The sequence below is a fragment of the Musca autumnalis genome, unplaced genomic scaffold (genome assembly GCF_047663935.1).
Source record: "Musca autumnalis isolate F117 unplaced genomic scaffold, ASM4766393v1 scaffold_3, whole genome shotgun sequence".
NCBI classification, from domain to species: Eukaryota; Metazoa; Arthropoda; class Insecta; order Diptera; family Muscidae; genus Musca; species Musca autumnalis.
In genome coordinates this window covers 143,560,013-143,576,005 of record NW_027411866.1, presented here as the reverse complement: position 1 = coordinate 143,576,005, position 15,993 = coordinate 143,560,013, and the positions used below count along the sequence as shown (strand labels likewise).

The 15,993-nt window shown below is 35.9% G+C and overlaps 1 long non-coding RNA gene across 1 annotated transcript in view; it reads right to left on the bottom strand.

Moving 5' to 3' along the window:
• Positions 1 to 14,351: 14,351 nt before the first annotated feature.
• The window catches only part of LOC141397852 (uncharacterized), a 172,078-nt gene continuing 170,436 nt past the window's right edge, over positions 14,352 to 15,993 (bottom strand). The window contains exon 3 of the long non-coding RNA XR_012411528.1: positions 14,352 to 14,532. This is a non-coding gene — a long non-coding RNA (uncharacterized lncRNA). The remainder of the gene's footprint in view (positions 14,533 to 15,993) is intronic.

Below are 15,993 nucleotides of genomic sequence, written 5' to 3'. Positions count from 1 at the left end.
GGTATTTTTCATCTATTAGCCACATTTTACAACCAAATTGGCTGTAATTTGGCACAGTGAGCCCCCAAGGAGCAGCAGCTAATAGCCCCCATATAAGGGTACCCCGATTTCGAGTATTTACCCAAATTTTGGGTAAAAACTCCTTATCTGCCGAACCACTTGGCGTAGGCTGACGAAATTTAGCTTAAATCTTACTTATGTCAAGAGAATATCTAGCATTGAAAATGGGGTCTCTGGGTCCATGTTTTGATATAGCCCCCATATAACCGTACCTCCCGATTTAAGGTATTTTTTGTCTATTTGCCTCATTGTACAATCATAGTGGTTGAAATTTGGCATAGTGAGTTCTCAATATGTAGAAAATACCCTTGCAAAAACTTGTCAACATAGGTCCACGTTTTCTAATAGCCCCCTTATAAGGGTACCCCGATTTCGAGTATTTACCCAAATTTTGGGTAAAAACTCTTTAACTGCCGAACCACTTGACATAGGCTAACAAAACGTGGCATAAATCTTTCTTATGTCAAAAGAACTTCTGGTACTGAACATGGGGTCTCTAGGTCCATGTTTTAATATAGCCCCCATATAGCCGTACCTCCCGATTTAAGGTATTTTTCATCTATTAGCCACATTTTACAACCAAATTGGCTGTAATTTGGCACAGTGAGTCCTCAAGGAGCAGAAAATATCCTTGCAAAAATTTGTCAATATAGGTCCACGGTTTCTAATAGCCCCCTTATAAGGGTACCCCGATTTCGAGTATTTACCCAAAATTGGGTAAAAACTCATTAACTGTCGAACCACTTGACGTACGGTGACGAAATTTGGCTCAAATCTTACTTATATCAAGAGAATATTTAATATTGAAAATGGGGTCTCTAGGTCCATGTTTTAATATAGCCCCCATATAGCCGTACCTCGCGATTTAAGGTATTTTTCATCTATTAGCCACATTTTACAACCAAATCGGCTGTAATTTGGCACAGTGAGTCCTCAAAGAGTATAATATATCCTTGCACATATTTGTCAACGTAGGTCCACGTTTTCCTGTAGCCCCCATATAAGGGTACCCCGATTTCGAGTATTTACCCAAAATTGGGTAAAAACTCATTAACTGTCGAACCAGTTGACGTTGGCTGACAAAATTTAGCTCAAAACTTTCTTATATCAATAGTAATAAGGGTATTGAAAATGGAGTCCCTGGGTCCATGTTTTGATATAGGCCCCATATAGCCGTACCTCCCGATTTAAGGTATTTTTAACTATTAGCCACATTTTACAATCATACTGACTGTAATTTGGTACAGTGGGTTCCCAATATGTTTAAAATATCCTTGCAAAAAATTGTCGACGTAGGTCCACGTTTTCTTGTGGCCCCAATATGGGTTTCTGAAATCGGGAGGTACGGCTATATCAAAAAGTGGACCCAGGGACTCCATTTTCAATGCTTTTAATACTATTGATATAAGAAAGTTTCTAGCCAAATTTTATGAGCCTACGCCAATGGTTCGGCAGATAAAGAGTTTTTACCCAACATTTGGGTAAATACTTGAAATCGGGGTACCCATATATGGGGGCTATAAGACAGCGTGGACCTACGTTGACAAATATTAGCAAGGATATTTAATGCTCATTGAGGACTCACTGTGCCAAATTACAGCCAATTTGGTTGTAAAATGTGGCTAATAGATGAAAAATACCTTAAATCGGGAGGTACGGCTATATGGAGGCCATATTAAAACATGGACCTAGAGACCCCATTTTCAATGCTAGATATTCTCTTGATATAAGTAAGATTTGAGCCAAATTTCTTCAGCGTACGTCAAGTGGTTCGGCAGTTAAAGAGTTTTTACCCAAAATTTGGGTAAATACTCGAAATCTGGGTACACTTATATGGGGGCTATTAGAAAACGTGGACCTATATTGACAAATTTTTGCAAGGATATTTTCTACTCCTTGAGGACTCACTGTGCTAATTTACAGCCAATTTGGTTGTAAAATGTGGCTAATAGATGAAAAATACCTTAAATCGGGAGTTACGGCTATATGGGGGCTATATTAAAACATGGACCTAGAGACCCCATGTTCAGTACCAGAAGTTCTTTTGACATAAGAAAGATTTATGCCAAGTTTTGTCAGCCTACGTCAAGTGGCTCGCCAGTTAAAGAGTTTTTACCCAAAATTTGGGTAAATACTCGAAATCGGGGTACACTTATATGGGGGCTATTAGAAAACGTGGACCTATGTTGACAAGTTTTTGCAAGGGTATTTGCTACATATTGAGAACTCACTATGCCAAATTTCAGCCACTATGATTGTACAATGAGGCAAATAGACAAAAAATACCTTAAATCGGGAGGTACGGTTATATGGGGGCTATATCAAAACATGGACCCAGAAACCCCATTTTAAATGCTATATATTCTCTTGACATAAGTAAGATTTGAACCAAATTTTGTCAGCCTACGTCAAGTGGTTCGGCAGTTAATGAGTTTTTACCCAACACTTGGGTAAATACTCGGGTATTTACCCAAGTATTTACCCATTTGTTTAAAGTATTGTAAAACTATCCATTTTGAATCGATTTCATAGCCTAAACCCAGAAATAGGGTCTAAGATGTTGTATTAGCGATTCAATATAGTAAATACCCAAATAAATACCCACAAATGGGTATTTACCCGGTATTTACCCAATTTACCCAATTTACCGGGTATTTACCCATTGGGTATTTACCCACTGTCCATCTCTAGTGATAGATACTCTCACCTTCCTATCAGACAAGTGTAGATCACATTATCCTTTTTAAAACAAATAAGCCAATGCTATAGTCGGACGGGGCCGACCATGTGATACCCTGCACCACTACCCCTGGGAATTGGCTTTCCATAAATCAAAATTTTTTTATGGAACAAATAAACTTATTGTACACGGTGCACCTTAACTAACTTTAAATGAAAGGTGCTTACACCTGGGAAGTTTTGCGGATTTTTAGACCACAATGTTCATAGATGAGGAAAATAAAAAAATCGCCGGAGGAATTTTCAAATAAATCGCACTCAAAGTTCACATTTCTAGGGTTTTTTAAGATTTTCACGTTTTGGCTTGGAAACCGCAAGTCCTATCTAAAGATTGACCTTTATGATATTTTCGGAGTTTTTACCATTTTTGAAAATAGAAGTTCAAATTGGGACAATGCACTGACTGCATCGCCTCCTTATAAAACAATGTCGTGTACGGTACCCTTAACTAACTTCAAATGAAAACCGCTTACACCTGAAAAGTTTATTGCGGAATCTGAAATATCTTGAAAACCTAAAATAAAACTAAAAATGTTAACTTTGACCGCGATTTATTTAAAAATCCCTCCAGCGATTTTTTTGTTTTTTGATTTTTCTCATCTATGAACATTGTAGTTTCAGAATCCGCAAAAACTTCCCAGTTGTAAGTACCTTTCATTTAAAGTTAGTTAAGACACACCGTGTGTAAGAAATAACTTTGTGGATCCAAGCTAAAATAATATAATAATTGTTTCAAAAACATTCCATAAAGGACAATGGAGACTTCTCTAATATCAATGAGTGAGTGTAACCCGATTCATATTCGCTCAATGAGATGGGACCCACAGCTTATCTCGAAATCCGAACGGCGTGTCCTAAGACACCATTTGTAGAGAACTTTTACATGACTTAAAAACTCAGAAAATTTCGCCAACATTACTGAAGGGTATTTTGCTACCATTGAAAATTTGATGTTGCCTGGCTGGGGAATCGTTTCAAAACAAAGGTGGCAAAGCAACCCATGCTGCAATGTATGTATAAAAATCCAATTGGACAATTCATACGGTAGAGCACGTATTTGCAATAATGCAAAAACTGGGAATGGGATAACCTTGATATATTAGGCAGTAGGCCCGTTATCTAGCAGACACGTTATTGCAATTTGCATCAGGGGGAAAGGTCAGTATTTTTGCCATACGTAGGCTACTTTGCCGGTATATGCCTTCCAGGAAATAAAATATAGACAAAAAATATATATTTTTATTTTTCATACAAAAGTAATGGTCTATTTCACCCGCTAAATAATATCAGATCAATATCCAAATTGTAGACATCTTCTTCTACCTTAAATCTTCCCTCGTGCAAAATTTCGTGATTATTGAGCTATAATTGCGAACTCTAGTGTGTTTACGACAACACTATAAACAAATAACTGGGTATATTATTAGGCTGTAATTCAGTTATCTTAATCATGTACACCAAAACAATTGAAATCAATAGAAAGGTCAAGCGTTCCTCTTCCAAGTATAGCTTACTTGCCCGGAATGTCTCATATAGGAATAAAGATATGAGCTGTATATTAAAAATTTTCACAATTTTCACACAAAAGTTGTGGTCCATTTAACCCTCTAAATGTTTTTTGATCGCCATCTCAAATTCTAAGCTTTTTTTCTGTCATATACTCTTACCTTATTTTTGATCGGACTATTATTGCGACCTACAGAGCCGTTACAAAATTGGATAAATATTATGTTTTTGGTCCATTTCACCCGTTAAATATTTCACGATCATCACCAATAAAAATATGGATATATTCTGGTCTGAAAATTTCGTGACGATCGGTCCATAATTGCGGCCTGGAGTTTTATTACAATTTATAATGGACAGACGGACGGACGGACACAGATCTCACAATCGCTTTATCTCGTCGAAATATGAAGAGTGGTATTCCACATTGGGGGTCTCCGACGAATATTTCGCGGTGTTACAGATTTTTACCAAAACAAACTTATAATACGCTTACCAAGCAAAACACATAACTACTCAATTTGCTTCTTTCTATTTCCAGCGCAAACCATCGATTAACAACGCAGCAGTATTCCGGAAAATTATTCTTCATGATGTTCAATTCAACAAGCATTAACCATAAAAACTCTCTCATCATCATCTTCAAACCTATCCAAACCAATAACGATGTCTGCGCATCCTTAAAACTATCCATTGTCGATAATAAAGCAGGCATCGACAGTACCATACGTTCAAAAGTCATGCTTGAATTTGGTATTCTCCCAAAGATAATCCGGCGATGTAAGATGACAATAAGTGTGAAGGTTAAAATATCTTTAGTGTTAGTGTACAGTAGGGATATAACTTTTCGCAATTTTTGCAAATATTTTTATTTTTAAAATTTTTATTTTTTTGTAATCTAATTTAAAATCATTATCAAACCGTTCTGAACCAATTTGTTCTCAAATCGCGCCATTTCGGAGCATATTAGGAACTTTTGACACTATTGCAATTTTTGGTTTTTCTTTATAAACTCGTGAATTTTATGTTTATATTTATTGTACCTATCGGACAAGAGAATATGGCGTCATTTGCAACAAATTCGTGAAAGTTACAGACCGTTTTCATGACTTTGCCTGTGAGAATTGTATTTATTTTCTATAAATTTTTATTCAAACAAAGCAAATATAAAATTTTAAGTAGAAAAAATATCAAAAGGGTTTTAGTAATCACGGTCAGTGCGGAAACTTTTTTCACGGAATCGATCTTAGAAACGCGTTTTCATTATTAGGACAAAATTCCCAACATGGTACTGGTGTTGTATTTTTGTAGAAAACAAATACGATTCTCACAGCCAAAGTCAACAAAAACAACCTGTAATTTTCGCGAATTTGTTGCAAATGACCCCATATTCTCTTGTCCGATAGGTACAATAAATATAAACATAAAATTCACGAGTTTATAAAGAAAAACCAAAAATTGCGATAGTGTTAAAAGTTCTTTATATGCTCCGAAATGGCGCGATTTGAGAACAAATTGGTCCAGAACGGTTTGATAATGATTTTAAATTAGATTACAAAAAAAAATAAAAATTTTAATGAAAAGCAAATATGTTGTTATAACAGATAAAATTAAAAAATGCATTACTGAACTTCAATGCATTTGGTGCGGAAACTTTTTTCGCGATAGAGAAAAATTTACACCGTATTTCATAATAGTTTTCCATGCTCTACACGGCTATGTGGTGGTATTTTTTTGGTTATAGCCCTAGTGTACAGGTTCTGTTACATAGTTAATTTCGAAAGCGGATGATACAAAAGACGCGTTAAAAAAACTAGCTAGCAGTCTTGTTTTGAATATGAATTAAAAGCAATTAATCGTTTATCCGGGTTCCACTGTAAATGAATTGGTATTTCTGTACAGTGGAACCTCGCTGGTAATTTCGTGTTTGCTCGCAGAGATCATATGAATCAATAGATGGCGCTATTTTCATACATTTGTCAGTGCCGCCAACTATTTCATAATAATTTCAAAATAAATATTCCAAATTTTTATACCCTACACCATTATGTAGGGAGGGTATTATAAGTTGGTTTTGGCCCAAAAGTTTGTAACGCATCGAAATAATGGTCGTAGACCCATACTTACATATACCAAAATGAATGTCTCGACGAGCTGAGTCGATCGGGCTATGTTTGTCCGTCCGTCCATCTAAACCTTGTTATCACACTACAGGTCGCAATTTTAATCGGATCGTCACGAAATTTTGGAGGTTGATGAGGGTCCCGGAGGAGAAGAAGCCTATTGATTTTGGTGATGGTCGGTTAATATTTAGGGCCGGAATGGGCAAAAAACTTATTTGGATAAAAAGACAACGTTTTTTTCCAAAGCCAATATCTCAGCTTCTGTAAGGGGTATACCAAAAGTACAACCTGACAATGAAAGTAGAAGATATCACCTTTGTAATGATGTAAAGTAGGTTCTCGTAGGTGATCAAGGAACGAAGATATCACAATAGTCGCAAATAAAACACAACTTTTCATTTTTGCGATTTTAATTATAATGACGAAAATCACAGCTTTGGTTGAGGACTATCCAAAAGCAAAGCCTGACTATGAAAGTAGAAGATCACATCTTTACAATGATGCAAACTAGGTCGGCGTAGGGGACAAAATAACGGAGATATCGCAATAATCGGCAATACATCCCATTTTTAATTTTTTTTGGAAATCACGCTACAGGTCGCAGTTTTCATCGATCGTCAAGAAATTTTGAGGGTTAATGGGGGTCTCACAGATGAAGAAGCCTATTGAGTTTGGAGATGGTCGGATAATATTTGGGGTCCTAATGGGCAAAAAACCTATTTATATAGAAAGGACAACTTTTTTTCCAAAGCGAATATCTCAGCTGCTATTTGGGGTATACCAAAAGCATCGATCGATATTGTCCATATTCGAATTTGATCGAAATTTGGACAAAATATCACGAAGGCCAAATTTTGGACAGAATCGGTTGATCTGTTCGAGAATTATCGTGTTCTCAATGCAGCAACCCAGTTGGACGAACATATATAAGTGGACTCCAACTTTTCTGAAACACATTTCTTCCAAACACTCTTTGTCCTTAAAACCATTATTTCTAAGAGGCACATTTGGAGTAACTGCTAAGAGTATAAAAAATGTAGATTGGAGAAAATTGTGTTTATGGATTTGTATACATGTATAGACCTTGGATTTTAAAAGTATTCAAGACTGGTTGCCAGAGTTTTCCTAGTTCCTGATCAACTTATGAGAAGATCCACGATAGGAAACCAGAATTTCTATAAGAGAAGCCCGACGATTGTCCCGCGATTGGGTGCTAGTATTTCATCATGGATAGACTCACTATTGCTCAGCATTAGTTCTCTATGAAGAAAACCACTATCAGCCTTCAGAAATTCTTTGCGATAAGATCTACGATTGGACACCAAAATATATTTAGGGAAATAACTACAATTGGTTTCTTTATGACAATAGCAACGATTGAATTTCCGAAATTGACCACATTCTGACACGGCAGCGTGATAAAAGACAAAAAAGAAGACACATGTCTCGGCGTTTTTTTCCTTTATTTATATAACTGCTAAGTATACCTGTAAACATAAAAAATATTACTGGATAGCCTTATGATATCCGAACGTTCCCTCTGCATAAATCAATTCTCTACTAATCTCATTTTCTTTCCATAAATTACTCAATAAAATTGGAGTGGAAAATTAAAGCCTTGATTTTGAACTTTTGTGAAGTAGGAAAGGAAAGGTCCTCAATATTCCATGTAAACAAAAAAGTTAAATCTTAAGATATTTCTAAGGGTTTCCGATTGTATACTCCTTATTTTGGTCTTACCGAAGTGATATCACTGAATTACATAACATTCACTGTAGTTGTGAGTTATTTGATAAATGATACACCCAACAATATATGCGATTATTAATATATCCATTGTTTTGAACATATATTAACTCTGATATATTGTCAAAAAGACAAGGGACATTGGCCAAGAAGTCTTACGTCATTTTATTTAAAATATAGTAATGAACATTATTTTATCAGTAATATAAGTCTAAAATAAGGTTTACGTCTTTGATAAATAAGAAATTTTCGCTAACATGAACTTTCAAAATTTTGATAATGAAAGTAGAAAATATCACCTTTGAAACGATGTAACGTAGGTTGTCGTAGGTGGTCACACAACGAAGATATCGCAATACTCGTAGTCGCTAAAAACCCAACTTCTCATTTTTGCGATTTTAGTAACAATGACGGATATCAAAACTTTGGTTGGGGACCATCTAAAAGCAAAGCCTGACTAGAAAATCCCATCTTTAATCTTTCCCATCTTTAATCTTTCTTGGCGTAGGTTTTCAAATAATAGATATATCGCAATAGTCGGTAATCCATCCCTTTTTCCACTTTTTCTGCAATCACACTACAGGTCGGAATTTTGATCGGATCATCACGAAATTTTCTCACAGAGATAGAAGCATATTGATGTTGGTGATGTCGATAGTAGTCAAATATAAAATTAAAAAATAATAATTATTTTGGTTCAGTTCGCCTTAAGTAATTTTGTATAAAAGCCAGATAGGTGAAAACTTTCGGGTGAAAAGATTATGCACAGAGGTAGTGGTGTAGGGTATCGTAGAAAATGACAAATTCTTTTACAGTGGAACCTTGATACTACTGTTTGCGTAGCAATATGGAAAGAAAATTAGAGAAAAATAAAACACGATGTGAAAGTATTTTTTCTAATCGCAGTGGACTGTATTTTTATTGATTTAACGTTCGTGGAACGGTATTACCTTTGTACAAAGGGTTTGACGAGTAGGACGTGATCCTATCGTTGGTGTTAGTTTTAAAAACTCTAGCGTAGATACTGAAAGGCGGGCTATATAGAAACGTCACTCATTAGAATATGTCATTACCTTTCCTTTTATGTACGAAGTACATAGTCGTATTTTAAGGTAGTGGACAGACTCTAATGAGGAGAAAAATCATCCTTGGAACAAATTTAAGAATTAAAATGGGTTTAATAAAACCTCATAGCAAATTGTTCATTCCGCCGGCCTTGCAATATCCAGCTATGTTGCAAAATTAAATGTTAGTTATTTAAAAAAGTACTTTACATTCGTGTGCCCGTGGGGCACGATCGTGCAATGCCTCGTGAAGGACTTGATCATCTTGTAAAGATTGCAAAAGGTGATTGAAGACCACCTTTTACAGATATACGTGGCGAGACCACAAGTTTCTCCTGGAGGAACTCCGAGGAGTCGCCGAGGGCGAAATTGGTTAGTATTTTTTTTCTCCGAAGGAGGGCCGCATCGTCTGCCATGTTTGCCGTAGGCTTCATTGGTTGGCGGCTTTGCAGTCAGCTTGTTGTTCCTTGTCGTGCATGGGGACGTCATCCTCACACCATCGTCGCAACCATCATTCGAAATTTTCCAAGTCATAAGAAAAATGGAGAGGAAGCGAGAATTAAACAAAGAACAAACTTTTAGGTCAGAAGGACCTCTTAACCGTTGGTCGTTTTACATATATATAGCCCGATGTTTCGCGGATCTAACACTGCCATCAAAGCTATATTTTTTCAATAACACGAAAAAGTAGTGAGGTCGCGTAGACGCCTCGAAACATGGTCTATTATTAATGAACTCCGTGGGAGTGGGAATATGGAGGTTTGAGTGCCGTCGGGATTAAATTTCGTTCTCAGCATCAGTATTGATACCCTCTTTCGAAAATAGATAAATATTTTTGCCCCGGAGGAGCTTGGATGAAATATCCAGTGACGGAAATTTTTAGGACTTTTTATTAGTTAAAATTTCAATCAAATGCCTAATGAACATTTTAAGATGTGCCCATTAAAACTAATAAGATAGACGGCCGTAGAGCCAAGGTTTAAGTAGATGGTCGTAGAACCAGTACTTGCGTAGCAAGTGATGGTGAAGCGTAGGCGATGTAATCTCTGTTTTCCGTGGGAAAACTAACCTAGCATGGCTTACTAACCCGTCAACACATACACCACCGAAGGTTAAGTGCATGACTCTTAATAGCGTCCGTATGGATAAATTGGAGCCCAAAGACTCAATGTCCCCAGTCTTCTATCCTAACTATTTCAAGGAGAATCCCTAAATAGAAGGCCCAGTATGGGTGAATGGCATTGGACCTGTAAGGATCCAGCCGAAGACTGTACTCTGCGCTATCAGTGAACCTACGACTTTGGTAGGGGCACATTGTAGCAGAATCTTCGGATAAAGATCTGCCCCAAGAAGAATGTCAACAGGACGGGAAGAGAATGTGTTGGAATCGGCGAATCGTAGATTTGGCCAATCGTTGATTGGAATGGAAAAGGAGAGCAGATTATCTGCAATGGTCGGGACGATAAGAGCAGTTGTGTCCATTGAATGCGTAGCGTCCAACGGAGACACAATGTGAATGGAACATTCATTGCCAGAAGTGGCAGAAACTGACCCACTTACACCCAAAATTGTGGCCCTAGCTACATTTGTTGCTATACCTATTCTACTCTGCATATTTTTAGAAATGAAAGATGATTCAGAAGCAGGATCAATTAAAGCTCTGGCTGGGTACGTAGTACCTTGGTGCACAATATGGACCATAGCCGTGCCTAACAATACTTTCCTATTCTGAGTGGTATGGAATACCTGTCTCGTAGTAGACCCAGATGAAAGAACTGTAGAGGTAGAAGAGGAACATACTGCAACTAAACTCCTGGAAACAGGTGACGTCGGAGACGTGTGAAGTGTTGAGACCTCCCTATGTAACAGGGTGTGATGCCTTTTGTTGCATATAGCACAATTATGTACACTATTACAGTGTGAAGCCTTGTGTCCGTGAGACAAACAGTTAAGACAACAGTAATGTTTCTTAACTGCACTTATCCTTTCAGGAACTGAAAATCTAAGGAATTTTTGACAAACCCTAAGATGATGTCTTTGTCGTGAGCAAAGAGCACATGATTTAGGCGAGGGTGCGCGAGAATACCGTGAAGAACGAGGTGTGCTTTGTGGCGTGGCCACAGATGTTTTAATGCTTCCACCATTCGTGGAATGGGAAAGTCTTTTATTGTGATTTAGAGGTTCGACGTAGTCTATGCCCCTAATATCACGTAAGCAGGTCAGAGTTTGGATTCTTTCCGTGAGAAATTGATCCAAATCTGCCCACAAGGACAATGCAGACTTGTTTTTAATGCATTGTTCCCATAGCACAACGCAGTGTTTAGGTAATCTCTGAAGACAAAGGAAAACTAGAATTGGATCCCAGTCTTCTGTCGGCACGTCATAATTAGACATGGACGAAATACACCCGTTTATGCCTCTTTGCAAAGTCTTCAACCCTAAACTAGTTTCCTCTTCTAAAACTGGTAGGTCAAAGAGGCGTTTTAGTTGGTGGTTCACCAAAATACGTGGATTGTCGTAAGTTTGTTGCAAAGCATTCCACGCCAGACTAAAATTTGTGTGGGTAAGCGAAAACTTAGCCACTATTTCATGGGCATCACCACTGGTCTTTTTCTTTAAATGACATAAGCGTTCTATATCACTTATGCCGCTGTTGTTAATATAGAGGGCAGAAAATAAATCCCTGAACGTAGGCCAGGAGAGAAAATCGCCATTAAACACTTCGATGTCACAGGGGGGTAAATTAAGTCTGTGACCAGCATTAACATCTCCACAGGATGTGAGGGATGAGTTATTTGAAGGTGTCAATCGATGTGAAACATCAGAAATGGTCGCTGTATCTTCAGTACGTGGTACTGTAGGTTTATCTATATGAGATTTTGGAGAAGTGAAAGTAGGCGACTGAGACGAGGTCCGGAGTACACCTAACTTTCTATTAATGGACGATAAAACATTCATAAAACACTTGTATGCGACATCGAATTTGATGTCGACAGCTACAAGGTTGTCCTTATTGGAATTTTTATCTTCATATAGATAATTGAGGCATATATCAGATTGTAGTTTAACTTTTTCCCATAATGGTATAAACATCGAGCTCATCGTCCCGTTGGGAACTGAAGTATGCATCAAATTTGACTAAAGCATCAGCAGCTCTGTTGAATAAATCTAAAGGAGTGAGGGGCATTTTGAATAAAATTCAGGATTAAAGTCAAAAACAAAGACAATTTGTGACACGAAATGTCCTATTGAGAAATTAAATGTAGTCGAAGACTAAATAAATTTCCTAAATAATGCACGTAGTTGTACAAATTCAACAAAATTGCACAAAAATTATTTTATTACTTTGGAAATGACACGTGATGTCAAAAATTGTATGCGAAAATCCAATAAAGGTAAATTTTCACTAAAGTATTAGAAAAAATAATTTTAAAACACGTGATGCTTCAAAATAAAATTATTTTATTGGTAAAATACACTGAGTTTATTAGTAGTCGTAGACTATTTCAATAATGTATCGTGGATACGGCAATATGTTTGAGGTTTAACGTGATTAAACCCCAAAAAATTCTTTAAATTTTAAGAAAAATGTAAAACTAAATCCAATTTTCTCTCAGTGTATTCTAAATTTCGCAAAATATTTAGAGTGTATCGTGTAATACACGTAAACTATGGCAATGTATCGAAGATAGCACTTGCCGAAAACAAATATCCAAAAATATTAAAAAAATTGAAAATTCGCAAAACCACTTCACTAATACCGACGGTAGGGGGCACGGTGTCAAAAACACGAATTAAATTTATTTTTAGTTAATATCCGAAGGATTCAACTCAAAAAATACGAGAAAACAGCACTAAAATATCTTTACGAAAATAATTTTAATTTTTAGTATACGGGAATACGCCTAATGCAATCGATCGTAGTGTAAATGGTATATAAGTGCCAAATCTGCCACCCGTATTAATTAAAGGTGGAAACAATCAGCAGTAATGACAAGTGAATGACATTTATTCTTTTATATTGGAATTGTTATTGTTGTGATGATTTTGGTGCATTGGCGAACAAAAAGAAGCACAATAAAAGAAAAACACCACAATAACAATTGATTATGTATTAAAATATAAAAGAAATGTGCAAAAACACTGATAAATTTGGAAATAAATAAAAATAAGAAAAATCAATGTGATTGTTTTTGTTTTTATGTGAGGAAATGGACACTTATTTTTGTTGGTATTTTTTAAATGAATTTTACCGACGGCAATATCGTAGGTGGCGGACGGACATTAAATATTTATTGTAAAACGACAAACGGTTTTGTTTTTTTTACTTTTAATTATGCACAACACTTGTAAATTTTGGTATGTCACTTTTTCACGTAATGAAATGTGTACATACCTTTGTTGTGATGGTAAAAATCGCAATTTATTGGAAAATAATTTGATGTGGTTGATCGTAGATCCTTTGTTGTTGTTGCTGCGACGTAGTCGTTGCTTTTTGGGTTTTCCTTGTAAAGGCAAAGAGACCGATCGTAAAATCCGGCTCGATTGGACCAATGTTTGCGTAGCAATATGGAAAGAAAATTAGAGAAAAATAAAACACGATGTGAAAGTATTTTTTCTAATCGCAGTGGACTGTATTTTTATTGATTTAACGTTCGTGGAACGGTATTACCTTTGTACAAAGGGTTTGACGAGTAGGACGTGATCCTATCGTTGGTGTTAGTTTTAAAAACTCTAGCGTAGATACTGAAAGGCGGGCTATATAGAAACGTCACTCATTAGAATATGTCATTACCTTTCCTTTTATGTACGAAGTACATAGTCGTATTTTAAGGTAGTGGACAGACTCTAATGAGGAGAAAAATCATCCTTGGAACAAATTTAAGAATTAAAATGGGTTTAATAAAACCTCATAGCAAATTGTTCACTACGCTTCAGTTTTTACCTGGAAATTAAAAAATTCTACTTGCCAACAAATGTATAAGCCTTGATTTTCCTTTTGTTGGGAAATGTTGTCTTAGTTTTTATTTGTTCTGTACCGCGCAATAGACTAACAAGGAAAACACAATGCATTTAAAATGTTTTATTTATTAAAAACTTAAAAAATATGTAAATATCTTTGTTGTAGCTTTATTTTTCGTATTCGTATCCTCTTCTGTCACCTCATCGTCATTCTTATCTTTAATATTGGCCTCAGCTCCTTCTACTTGAGGAATATATGCGACTTCTTTGCGGACTATTGCTGTGTACTTTATTGGAGCATATGGTTTAACGTTCTGCCAGATATTTGAACGCTATAAATAAAAGAAAAAAAGAAAATTAGTTGCTATTTTTATGTAATTTGAAAGAAAAATATCTTTACAAATAAAAATCTAATGTCGTTCATGGATAATTAATTGCATCAGTTGAGAACGGCTGGATCGATTTGGATAATTTTTTTGAAACTTTCGTAATAACCAAACTCAGGTTTTATTTATTTTTTTTTAATTTTTTCTATAAAAAATACAGAACCGATTTTCTTGAAATTGTCAGGGAATATACAGGGTGGTACATCCCCTATATCCTATTTTTTTAAATTCTGTATCTTTATAAATAAAAATCAAATGCCGTTCGTTGGTAATTAATTGCATCAGTTGAGAACGGCTGCAACGATTTGGATTTTTTTTATTTTTGAAATGTTCGTCACTCAGGTTTTATTATTGTTTAATATATATATATATATATATATATATATATATATATATATATACAGTGGCACAGGAAAGTATACATACACCCTGCAAAAATGCAGTTTAGGCTAAGTCGTTGGGTTTTTTACAGCAACAACTGCACTGTGTGGCTCCTTGGTGACAAAATAACCATAATTACACAAATTTATTTTAATCTAATACGCACATTTAATACAATTAAAGAAATTCAATTTTCACAACACAGAAAAGTATACATACACCCCAAGGAAATACGAGTATTATCGTAAAATTTATGGAATTAGTAGCAAAATTTATACATTTTTTAGTTTTGGCGAATGTCTCTGGGTGTGTGAGATATATTTTAGAGAAAAAACAATAATTTTTGGGGGTCAAATGCCTTTACTTAGGGTCGAATTTCATATATGCCTCGTTAAAGCTGACCCTTGCATAATTTTTTGCGTTTTTAGGTATTGTACTTTATAAAAAGCATAAGATTCGTATCAGATGGCAAATCTTGAGACCCTAGAAAGCTTTGAAGTTGTTTTTGTGCATAATATACCTTCCTGAACGTCGATAAATGCACGTTTTCCCTCAGATTTCTCAGGAAGTGAATAGATTCCGCGGATATCTTGGTTCAAATTACATATAGATGACCTTGAATTGCCTTGTAATATTGTCGGATACAATGCTTGGGCATCAATTGACTCAGAAATATACAATTATACCAAACGTTTCGCGCCTATAGTAACGGTAATGATCATAATACGAAAACGACGTTGTTCACAGTACAAATTTCATGGTTTTTTGGTAGTGATTATATTTTGTTGCTTTAGAAGCTTTGGGAACAGGTTTGTAACAAAATATGTCACATTTCTGATTCAATTAATGCCCAGGCATTGTATCCGACAATATTACAAGGCAATTCAAGGCCATCTATATGTAATTTGCACCAAGAATTCCGCGGAATCTATTCACTTCCTGAGAAATCTGAGGGAAAACGTGCATTTATCGACGTTCAGGAAGGTATATTATGCACAAAAACAACTTCAAAGCTTTCTAGGGTCT